The following is a 12,493-nucleotide window of genomic DNA, read 5'->3' as shown; positions in this document are numbered from 1 at the left end:
TATTGGCTCACAAGGCCCTCAAGGCCCTTTCTGATCTGGCCACTACCTACTTCTATAATCTTATCTGTTTCTACTCTTTCCCACTCTAGTCACACTGACCTCCCCCCCCCATTCAGATGAGCCAAATTTATTCCTGCTCTAGACCTTTTGTAAAGGATTGCTCACTTCACTTTGAACTCTCTATTCCCCAATCTTCACGTTTCTTCTTGCATCTTTTATTCTTCCCCCAATCACTATCATTTATCACTACCCATATTTCCTCATTTATTTATATGTGTTCTTGTTTATACATATGGGAGCTCTATGAGAGAAGAAGTCTTTACTGTCTTGTTCACCACCACCATGCTTAGCCCCTCAGCCAATGTCTGGCATATAGTAGGCACTCAATAAATGTTTGTTAAATAAAAGAATTAATTCCTCCAGGACTCCTCAGTCTTCAACTAGACTTATTAAATATAATAAGTAGTTGTTGAGTAAGTGAATCAAAACTGAGTGTCATCCTTTTGGCTACAGGGTAGGATCTTGGCTGGAATGAAATGTTGTAAGTGGCTAGAAACATGGGTGCAATGGCATGGTAGAAAAATCAGGAAGAACCAGAAAAACTGATGGAGATATTGTGCATATATACAGTTGTTTAATTCTCTAATCTGTTTTCATTTTAGTTTATGTCTCTTTAAGCCAATGCCCCGAAAATTACAGCCCCTGACTGGCTGGAACATAAATTTCTGACTTTAAAACCACTTTATTTCAAGCTTGATAAATAGCTTTTGTCACTAGGTAGAGTAATTAAGGTGCGGTATTGGCCATCGCTAGGCAGGGCTGACATTACTTTCTTTTCCGTGTTTTGTTACCTGCCTGTCGGATTTGGCAGAGCTCACAGAAAGGCTCAGGGCTGAGTTATGTACATTCTCTTCTGGCAGGAGCTTTGTCAAGAAAATATATCTCCCCCATCTACTGAACAGCCTCTGTTTTCCAAGACCCATGGCAGGCATGCCTGGCACATACCACCAAGCCCCTCTCATCATCTCTAGTGGCCACTCTGTCACTGGAAGAGAAAAGGATGGACTATTCCCTATTTGAGATTTCCATGCTTCTTGGCCTCTCCCCTGTGTTCTAGCCTTGCTCTCCACAAATGGTATTTTATTAATAATTCAATATAGATTCTGAAACCAATGCTTCAGAGTGCTAGAACTGCTATGTCGTAGAAAGAGTTAAACACAGGAGCTTAACACACCTTGCAATGCACAATCTCCATGATGCATCCAAGAAATATACATACATACAGAGAATCAAAGGAAATCACAGGATACTACAGCTAAACATTAACTTAAAACCTCAACCACATCACTTTATGGATGATGATGGTGAGTTCCAGAAATGAATTAACTGCTACTTCGCACGGCTAACCACTGGTGGAATAACTGTGTATATACTTACTTGTTCACCTGAATGTTAAGAAGACTAAGGTTTAGAAACTTGTATTGACTGACTGAGTCCCACCTATCTCCATTTCTCTGTTGGGGCCACAGATTCAAATCATTCCTTAGGTTCTACCTAATTGCATCACGGCCCAAGACAGGAATAACAGCAATAAAATAAACTGTATTAACAATTATCTTTAGGTGGGAGGTCTTTCTTTGTGCAGCATTATAGCTAGCATCTCTTTCAAGACATTATGAAAGGGCTCTTGCCAATATGAGAATATCCTAGCACAAAGGTACCTTATAGGTGGGTCATCCTGCTAGAAGTCACTCAGGAGATTTCACCTACATCAGGATTCTGTGCATCTCAGAGGTCCCTGAATTGTGGGGAGGGGAGTATAACATGTACATGAGTATCTGCCTCAGAGAAGGTACCACCAGATTACAACCTAATCAGTTAATGACAGACTCCACCCTTAGTCTTTCATTCTTCACTGGACTCTGGATAGAATAGGAGCAGTATAGTGAGGAGAAGGATAAAAAATGAAAACGCAAACCACACACTTTTCTCCACTCTAGGTCCCTCAGCCTGTCTTTGGCAGGGAAAGGGAAGGAAACTTGACAGTGGATGAGACCATAAATTTTGGGTTTAAATTGGCCTGAACTTGTTCACATCTGAATGTAACATTGTTCTAATGACTAAAAGTGACCATAAAGGATTTGGTGCTGTCTGAGATGTTGCCAAGAAATGTAAGAGAGCCCATATCGGTTAGGAATTACTAGTTACGTTTGAGTGCCCTTGGGTAGCTCAGTCAGTTAAGTGTCCAACTCTTGATTTTAGTTTAGGTCATTACCTCACCGTTCATGAAATCAAGAACTAGGGAGACAATGAAGGATTAACATATGCAGAGGGGAGACATGGAGGAGTATCTTGATCTCAATTAGGTTTTAAAAGGATCATTCTATAATGAAGTAGCAGAAAGATAAAATTGAGAAAACAATCCCATTTACAAATGCACCAAAAATAATAAAATATTTAGGAACACACTTAAACAAGGAAGTGAAAGTTCTGTACTCCAAAACTATAAAACATCGATGAAAGAAACTGAAAAAGACACAAGCAAATGGAAAGATATTCAATGCTCATGGAGTGGAAGAACAATATTATTAAAATGTCCATATTACCCAAAGCAATATATAGATTTAATGCAATCCCCATCAAAATACCAACACCATTTTTCAAAGAACTAGAAAAAATAATCTTAAAATTTGCATGAAACCACAAAAGCCAAGTAAACAATCTTAAAATAGACAAACAAAACTGGAGGTATCAAAATCCCAGATTTTGAGATGTACTACAAAGCTGCAGTAAACAAAACAGTATGGTACCGGCACAAAAAAAGACAACAAATCAATAGAACAGAACAGACAGTCCAGACATAAACCCACAATTATATGGTCAATTAATTTTCTTTTTTTTTTTTAACTAGGCTCCACGCCCAGCATGGAGCCCAACATGGGGCTTGAATTCACTATCCCAAGAGCAAGACCTGAGCTGAGATCAAGAGCCAGCACCAAAATGACTGAGCCACCCAGGCACCCCATATGGTCAATTAATTTTCAACAAACGAGGCAAGAATATGCAATGGGAAAAAGATAGTCACAAATGGTGCTAGGAAAACTGAACAGCTACGTGTGAAAGAATGAAATTGGAGCACTTTGTTACATCATACACAAAAATAAACTAAACATGGATTAAAAACCTAAATGTGAGACCTGAAACCATAAAAATCCTAGAAAAGAGCACAGGCAGTAATTTCTCTGACATCAGCCACAGCAACACTTTTGTAGATATCTCTCCTGAGGCAAGGGAAACAAAAGCAAAAATAAACTGAAACTACATCGAAATAAAAAGCTTCTGCACAGTGAAGGAAACAATCAACAAAACAAAAAGACAACCTACTGAATGGGAGAAGATATTTACAAATAACACATCTAGGAAAGGGTTAGTATTCAAAATACATAAAGAACAGGGAGAGGGTTAAGATGGCAGAGGAGTAGAGCAACCCTAAGCCTACCTCCTCTCTCAAAACACACCTAAATATCAAATCATTCTGAACACCCAAGAAATCGATCGGAGGTCTTAGAGAACAAAGCTGCAACCCTACAGGCAGAAAAAGTGACCCATGCAAGGTAGGAGCTGTGGAGAGTTGATTTGGGGGAGAAAAGAGCAGTGATTGTGGCAGATAGGAGGGAGCCCTGATCACAAAGAGAGGAACAAGAACAAGAGAAAGAGTGAAAAGAGAAAAAAAAATGAAAACACATGCAGAGGAATGCACAAGAAAACTATTCCCCAAAACCACTGACAGAGAAAAAAGAGAGGATTTAAATACCAACAGTTTTTTATAAACAGCAGAGCGCAGAGTGTGTAAAGTTCCAGAGGTCATTGCCACCACCAGGATCATCCCTGGTAGTGCTCTGGTGGGGAAGGAGGTCCCTGGGACCAGGCAGCATGGTCTGAGAATTCCCTAGGTCACAAGGGGAGAAGCAGTTCCCAGGCCAGGTGTGCATCTGGTATAGGTGAAATTGCTTCTCTGGGAGCAAAGGACCTGCAGGAGCCACTGAGCTGTTCCCTTCACCATCAGAAGGAAAGACGCTGACTGTGGACAGCAACCCCTGGCTATGTGTTGCGATTTACCATAAATTTCCAACCGCTGTGAACTCACGTGACTGTTTTTCTGAGCCAAGCTTAAAACAGGGTGAAGGCAGGGATCTGACAGAGGCCAGGGACACAGGAGAGAAAATTGCCTGCCCATCTGTGAGGTCTTCCTGAAGAATGGAGGGCACGAGCTCCCCTCTGGGAGACAAAAGAGTGGGGTGAAAATGGGCTCACCCACCAGCAGTGACCCACCTCAGTGAGAGAAAAACAGCACTACCAAGTGGAGACCTAACCGGCTTACATCAAGCCCCACCCACCTGTGCCCTGTAGGCACATCTCCACTAGAGGAAGTTTACCTGAGAATCAGCAGGCCACTCCCCTAGAAGACCAACACAGACCATTCACAAGTACCAAATCTACTGTTCACAGAATGCTGCAAAGCTTCATCTTTAGGAGAAACAGGATCTAGCTTCCTTTGGGTTTTTTTTTGTTTTAGTTTTAATTTTTGTTTTGGATAGAGAAAAAGGAATCTTTTATTTTATTTATTTAATTGTGGACTTTTAAAATATTTATTTATTTTGGGTGAGGGGCAGAGAGAGAGAGAGAGAGAGAGAGAGAGAATCTCAAGCAGGTTCCATGATGCCAGCACAAAGCCCAATGCAGGGCTCAAACCCATGAACCACAAGATCATTATCTGAGATGAAATCAAGAGTTGGAAGCTTAACTGACTGAGCCACCCAGGTGCCCCTAGTAATTTTTTATCTCTACTTTTTTTAAACACGCTTCTCTTAACAAGCAAACCAAAACACACCCAGAATCTAGCTTCCTTTATTTTTTTTTATTTTTCAGGTTTTTTTGACCTCCAAGATGACAAGACAGAGGAATTCACCCCAAAAGAAAGAACAGGAAGAAATGATGGCCAGGGATTTAATCAATACAGATATAAGTAAGATGCCTGAACTAGAACTGAAAACAGCTATAAGTATACTAGCTGGGCTTGAAAAAAGCATAGAAGACACTAGAGTTCCCCTACTACAGAAATAAAAGAACTAAAATCTAATCAGGCCGAAATTTAAAATTCTATAACTAAGATGCAAACCTGAATGGATGCCATGACAATGAGGATGGTCAAAGCAGAGGAACAAGTCAATGATACAGAACATAAAACTACAGAAAATGATGAAGCTGAAGAGGAAAACAAAGGTAATAGATCATGAAGGTAGACTTATGCAACTCAATAACTTATTAAAACAGAATAACATTCCTATCATGGGAGACCCTGAAAATGATGAGACAGAAAAAAAGGCAGAAGGTTTATTTTGGCTAATTATAGCTGAAAACTTCCCTAATCTGAGGAAGGACACAAACATTAAAATCCAAGAATCACAGAGAACTCTCATTAAATTCAACAAAAGCCAGTCATCAACAAAGTATATCATAGTCAAATTCACAAAATACACAGACAAGAATCCTGAAAGCAGCAACGGAAAAAATGTCCCTAACCTACAAGATCAAGTTTGCAACAGAACTGTCCACAGAAACTTGGCAGACCAGAAGGGAATGGCAGGATATATTCAACATGCTGAATGAGAAAAATACAGAGCCAAGAATACTTTATCTACCAAAGCTGTCATTCAAAATAGAAGGAAAGATAGTTTCCTAGAAAACAAAAACTAAAGGAGATCGTGACCACTAAACCAACCCTAAAAGAAATATTAAGGGAGACTCTTTGGGGGAAAAAGAAAACAAAAGTGACAAAGACTGGAAAGGACAGAGAACATCACCAGAAACACCAACTCCACAGGTAACACAATGGCACTAAATTTCTATCTTTTAATAATCACTCTGAATGTGAATGTACTAAACATTCCAATCAAAAGACATAGGACAATAAAATGGATAGATTAAAAAAAACCAAGACCCTTCAATAAGCTGCTTAAAAGAGATTCATTTTAGACTACAGACACCTGTAGATGGAAAGTGAAGAGATGGAGAACCATCTAGTATGGTAATGGACATCCAAAGAAAGGTGGAATAGCCATACTTACATCAGACACACTAGATTTGAAATTTTTTAACATATTTTTTTTATTTTTTAAGAGACAGCAAGTGGAGTAGGGATAGAGAGGGAGACCCAGAATCCAAAGCAGGCTCCAGGTTACAAGCTGCCAGCACAGAGCCTGATATGGGGCTCGAACCTAGGAACCACGAGATCATGACCTCAGCCAAAGTCGGACACTCAACCGACTGAGCCACCCAGCCACCCAAGACACACTAGATTTTTTTTTTTAATTTTTATTTAAAGTCTAGTTACTTAACATATAGTGTAATAGTGGTTTATGGAGAATTCAGTGATTCATCACTTACATATAACACAGAGCTCATCCCAAGTGCCCTCCTTAATGCCCATCACCCATTTAGTTCATCCCCCTATCCATATCCCTCCATCAACCCTCAGTTTGTTCTCTCTACTTAAGAGTCTCTTATGATTTGTTTTCCTCTCTCTTTTTGCTTTTTTCACCCTCCCATGTTCTTCTGTTTTCTTCACAAGAAAGAATATGTTTTCTTACCATACAATATAGTCTTGGCTTCAGGAGTGAAATCATATGGTATTTGTCTTTTACTGACTGATTTATTTTGCTTAGCATAATATACTCTAGCTACATCCACATAATGACATGGCAAAGATGGCAAGTGGCAAGATTTCATTTTTTGATGGCTGAGTAATATTCCATTATACACACACACACCCCCCACATCTTTTTTTTATAAATTCATTAGTCAATGGACATTTAGGCTCTTTCCATAATTTGGCTATTGTTGATAATACTGTTATAAACGTAGGGGTGCACTAGATTTTAAACAAAAGACTGTAACGAGATGAAAAAGGACACTCATCATAATTAAGGGATCTACCCATCAAGTTAACAATTGTAAATATTTATGCCAACTTGGAGGAACCCAAATATATAAATAAATTCATAATATAAAGAAACCCATTAATAATAATACAAAAATAGTAGGTAACTTTAATACCCCACTTAGAGCAATGGACAGATTTTCTAAGCAGAAAATCAACAAGGAAAAAGTGGCTTTGAATGACACACTAGGCTGCATAAATAGATATATTCAGAACATTTCATCCAAAAACAGGAGAATACACATTCCTTTCAAGTGCACATGGAACATTCTCCACAACAAATCACATACTAGGTCACAAGTCAGGCCTCAGTAAGTACAAAAAGAATGATATCATACCATGCATATTTTCAGACTACAATGCTATGAAACTTGAACTCAACCATAAGAAAATTTTGGAAAGACCATAAATACATGGAGGTAAGAACATTCTACTACAGGATGAATTGGTTAACCATAAAATTAAAAGACGAAATAAAAAAAAGTACATGGAAGCAAATGAAAATGAAAACACAATAGTCCAGAAACTTTGGAATGTAGCAAAGGCAGTCCTAAGAGTAAAATATATTGCAATACAGGTCTAAATCAAGAAGCAAGAAAAGTCTCAAATACACAACCTAACATTACACCTAAAGGAGCTAGAAAAGGAACAGCAAATAAAACCTAAAGCCAGCAGAAGAAGGGAAATAATAAATATTAGAGCAGAAATCAATGATACAGAAACAAACAAAACAGTAGAACAGATCAACAAAATTAAGAGCTGGCTCTTCAAAAGAATTAGTAAAATTGGAGAAGCCTGGGTGGCTCAGTAGGTTGAACACCCAACTCTTTATTTCGCCTCAGGTCATAATCTTACAGTTCATGGGATTGGGCCCCACTGCTAGCACAGAGCTGCTTGAGGTTCTCTGCTCTCACTCTGCCCCTCTCCTGCTCATGCTTGTGCGTGCGCACGTTCTCTCTCTCTCTCTCTCAAAATAAACTTTAAAAAAAGAATGAATACAATTGATAAAACCCTAGCCAAACTTATCAAAAGAGAAAAAACCCAAATAAAATTACAAATGAAAGAGGAGAGATCACTACCAACACCACAGAAATACAAACAATTATAAGAGAATATTATGAAAAATCATATGCCAACAAACTAGGCAATCTAAGGAAATACACAAATTCTTAGAAACATACGAACTTCCAAACTGAAACAGGAAGAAATAGAAAATTATAATAGACCCACAGCCAGCAAAGAAATTGAATCAGTAATCAAAAATCTCCCAACAAACAGAAGTCCAGGGCCAGATGGCTTCCCAGGGGAATTCTGCCAAACATTGATATTTTATAAGTTTATTTATTTATTTTGAGAGAGAGAGAGAGAGAGAGAGAGAGAGAGAGAGAGAGAACATGCATGAGCAGGAAAGATGCAGAGAGAGAGAATCCCAAGCATGCCCCATGTTCAGTGCAGAGCCAAACACAGGGCTCAATTTCATGACTGTCAGATCGTGACCTGAGCCAAAATCAAGAGTTGGATGTTTAACTGACTGAGCCACCCAGGTGCCCCTATCAAACATTTAAAGAAGAATTAATACCTATTCTGAAACTGTTCCGAAAAACAGAAATGGAAAGAAAACTTCCCAAGGCCATTATTACCTTGATTTCACAAACAAAGAATCCACTATAAAGGAGAATTGCAAGCAATACCCTTTATGAACATGGATGCAAAAATTCTCAGTTAGATACCAACAAATCGAATTCAATAGTACATTAAAAGAATTATTCACCATGATCAAGTGGGATTTATTCCTGGGCTACAGGACTGGTTCAGTATTTACAAGTCATTCAATATGATATACGTATTAATAAAAGGATAAGAAGCATATGATCCTCTCAATACATGCAGAAGAAGAAGCTGACAAAATAGAGCATCAATTCTTGATAAAAACCCTCAACAAAGTAGGGACTAATGGAACATACCTCAATATTATAAATGCCATATATGAAAAACCCACAGCTAACATCACGCTCAATGGGGAAAAACTGTGAGCTTTCTCCTACAGTCAGGAATAAGACAAGGAATCAGATATGCAAACGACATATCTGATAAAAGGTTAGTATCCAAAATCTATAAAGTACTTATCAAACTCAACACCCCCCCCGAATAATAATAATAATAATAATCCAGTAAAGAAATGGGCAGAAAACATGAATAGACACTTTTCCAAAGAAGACATCCAAATGGCTAACAGGCACAGGAAAAGATGCTCAACATCACTCATCATCAAGGAAATAAAAATCAAAACCACCATGAGATACCATCTCACATATGTCAGAATGGCTAAAATTAACTACTCAGGAAACAATAGGTGTTGGCAAGGGTGCAGAGAAAGGGGAACCCTGTCACACTGCTGGTGGGAATGCAAACTGGTGTGGCAACCCTGGAAAACAGTATGGAGGTTTCTCAAAGGTTAAAAATAGAACTACCCTATGATCTAGCAATTGCACTGCTAGGTTATTTACCCAAAGGATTTACCCAAAGGATACTAGGTTATTTACCCAAAAATACAGATTCAAAGGGGTGCAGGCACCCTGATGTTTATAACAGCAATATCAACGATAGCCAAACTATGCAAAGAGCCCAAATATCCACTGAATGATGAATGAATAAAGAAGATGTGGTGTGTATATACAACGGAATGTTACTCAGCCATCAAAAAGAATGAAATCTTGCCATTTGCAATAATGTGGATGGAACTAGATTGTATTATGCTAAGCGAAAAAAGTCAGAGAAAGACAAAATAACATCTGATTTCACTCATATGTGGAATTCAAGAAACAAATGATGGGACACCTGGGTGGCTCAGTCCATTGAGCGTCCAATTTGAGCTCAGGTCATGATCTCACAGTTTGTGCGTTCAAACCCCACATCAGTTCTCTTGGCTGTCATCACATAGCCCACTTCAGATTCTCTGTCCCCTTCTCTCTCTGTACCTCTCCAACTCAGGCACATGTGCTCTCTCTCTCTCTCTCTCACTCATTCCTTCTCTGTCTCTCAAAAATAAAAAATAAACATCCTTTAAGAAACAGATGAACATATGGAAAAGTGGGGGAGAAAAAAAAGAGAGGAAAACAAACCATAAGAGACTCTTAAAATGGAGAACAAACTGAGGGTTGATGGAAATAGATAGGTGGAAGATGGGCTAGATGGATGATGGGTCCTAAGGAGGGCACTTGTTGTGATGAGCTTTCTGTATTGTATGTAAGTGATGAATCACTGAATTCTCCTGAAACCAATATTGCACTGTATGTTAACTAGAAATCAAATAAAAATTTAAAAAGTAAAATAAACTTAACTTCTACAACTCAACATGAAAAAAACAAATAATCCGATTAAAAATGGACAGAAAACATGAACATTTTTCCAAAGAAGACATACAGATGGCCAACAGACACATGAAATGATGATCAACATCACTCATCATGAGAGAAATGCAAATCAAAATGACAGTAAGATACATTTCACACTTGTCAGAATAGCTAAAAACAAGAAACAAGTGTTGGCGAGCAGGTGGAGAAAAATGAATCCTAGTGCATACTGATGGCAATGTGTGGAAAAAAGTACAGAGGTTCCCACAAAATTTCAAATAGAATTATTCTGCACTGATGGGTTAACAAGGCATAAAGAATTACAAAGCCATAGGATGGTCACACCCGAGTTTGGTAAACAAGATTAGGTAAATTAGTATAGAGAGGCAGGGCAAAGGTCCCAATACAAAGGTTTTGAGATCAATAAGATTAGGTATTCAGGGCGGATATGCCCCCCAATTTAGTACTACAGCAGAAATCTGCTTTCACAGGAACTAAGAACCAAATTAGGTAAATAGGGCTATAGACTGCTGAAGGGTGAAGCTGTCCAGAGCAGAGCTAATTAGCAAAAGAAAGGTGCCTTGCTGACCCTGAGGTAGCATGCTCTGTCTTATCCCCTAGGCTAGCTAAGATAAACAGGAGCCTCATGTCTGCCATCAACAACTATCTGCCCAGCACCAGGATCTTGTTTTACATTTACCCAAACCCTTAACAATGTATATCTTCAAAACCCTCTTTCCCTCACACCCATGAGTTAATGTTCACAGATTTATTGTCTCTTTGTGCACGTCCATCACCATGTTTGTAAGCCTTCTGATCCTAATAAAAACAGAGCAAGGACCCTTAATCGGGGCTGTTGTTCCCTACTGGACATTAGCCATCTCTTGCATTTTAATCCTGTGTCCCGCTTTCTTGCTGGAAAAGAAGGAACTTTAGACCCAGAGTCTCCAACAAATTGCCATAGGATTCAGTAATTCTAATACTGGGTATTTGCCCAAGAATATGAGAAAACTAATTTAAAAATATATTTGTAGAGGTGGGGCCAAGATGACAGAGCAGCATGGAAGTTCTCAGCTTCTCTCTTTCCTGAAATGCAGCTAGATCAGCACCAAATCATTTTGCACACCTAGGAAACTGATCTGAGGATTAACACAACAATATGCATAACTTGAGCCACAGAACTCAGCAATGCAAAGAACTACACAGTGCAGAGAGGTAAACTGGGGGACAGAGAAGCTGCAGAGGGTAGGGAGCTGTTTTTGCAGAGAGAGTACAGAGGGGAGGAGGGAGAGTGTGGCACATCGAGAGGGTAAAGGAAAAGCACTCCCCGCAAAGGTAGCTGGAGAGAAAGAAAAAGACTGGAAACACTCACAAGGAACTAAACAAGAAATCTGTTCCCCAAAAACACTGACAGGGAGAAAGGAGAGGTTTTTGATACCATGAAGACTCTACAAACAGAGCAGCGCAGAGTCGGAAATATCGGAGCTCTATAGCTGGTGTGCTCTGGTGGGGAGGAAGGACAAATCCCCAGGAGCAGGCAGTTAGGTCCAAGGAGTCCGTGGGCCACACAGGGAAAAGCAGCTGCCCTGCCTGAAGGGCATTTGGTAGAGGCCATATAGCCTCCCCACAAGCAAAGGCCTCAGGGGTCCCCAGAGAACAGCCATGTTTGCTGGTACTGGAACAAAGACACCAGAGTGCGGTGAAACATGGCGCTAACGCTGTGTTCTGATTTGCTACAATTTCTGATTGCCACTGCACAATCGCACACATATTCTCTGGGGCAAGCTGGCACTCAGCAATTGCTCACTGAGACCCTCCTCAAGAGAGTCAGACAGGGTCCAAGCTGTAGTGTTCTCACAAGTGAGGGATTTGGAAACAGCCCCATCTGAGATAAAATTTGGGAAGGAGGTGCCACCTAGCAGGCTGACAGCTTGATCATGGACAACGGAGAAGCAGGAAGTGGACAGAAGCCTGAGACAAAGGAGGGGCGTTTGAATGCAGGTCAGTGAGAGTGCAGAGTTCCTGTGCCAGAAAATAGGAAGCAAGGTAATGCCATTTTCACCTCTCTCACTCGTGTGCATGTCACAGGTGCCCACCCATCCACCCCAGTAAGCTCCTAGTGGAGAATTGAACCATTACA

Source organism: Neofelis nebulosa, chromosome 5 (assembly GCF_028018385.1).
Source record: "Neofelis nebulosa isolate mNeoNeb1 chromosome 5, mNeoNeb1.pri, whole genome shotgun sequence".
NCBI lineage: Eukaryota > Metazoa > Chordata > Mammalia > Carnivora > Felidae > Neofelis > Neofelis nebulosa.
This window is presented reverse-complemented; position numbering follows the sequence as displayed.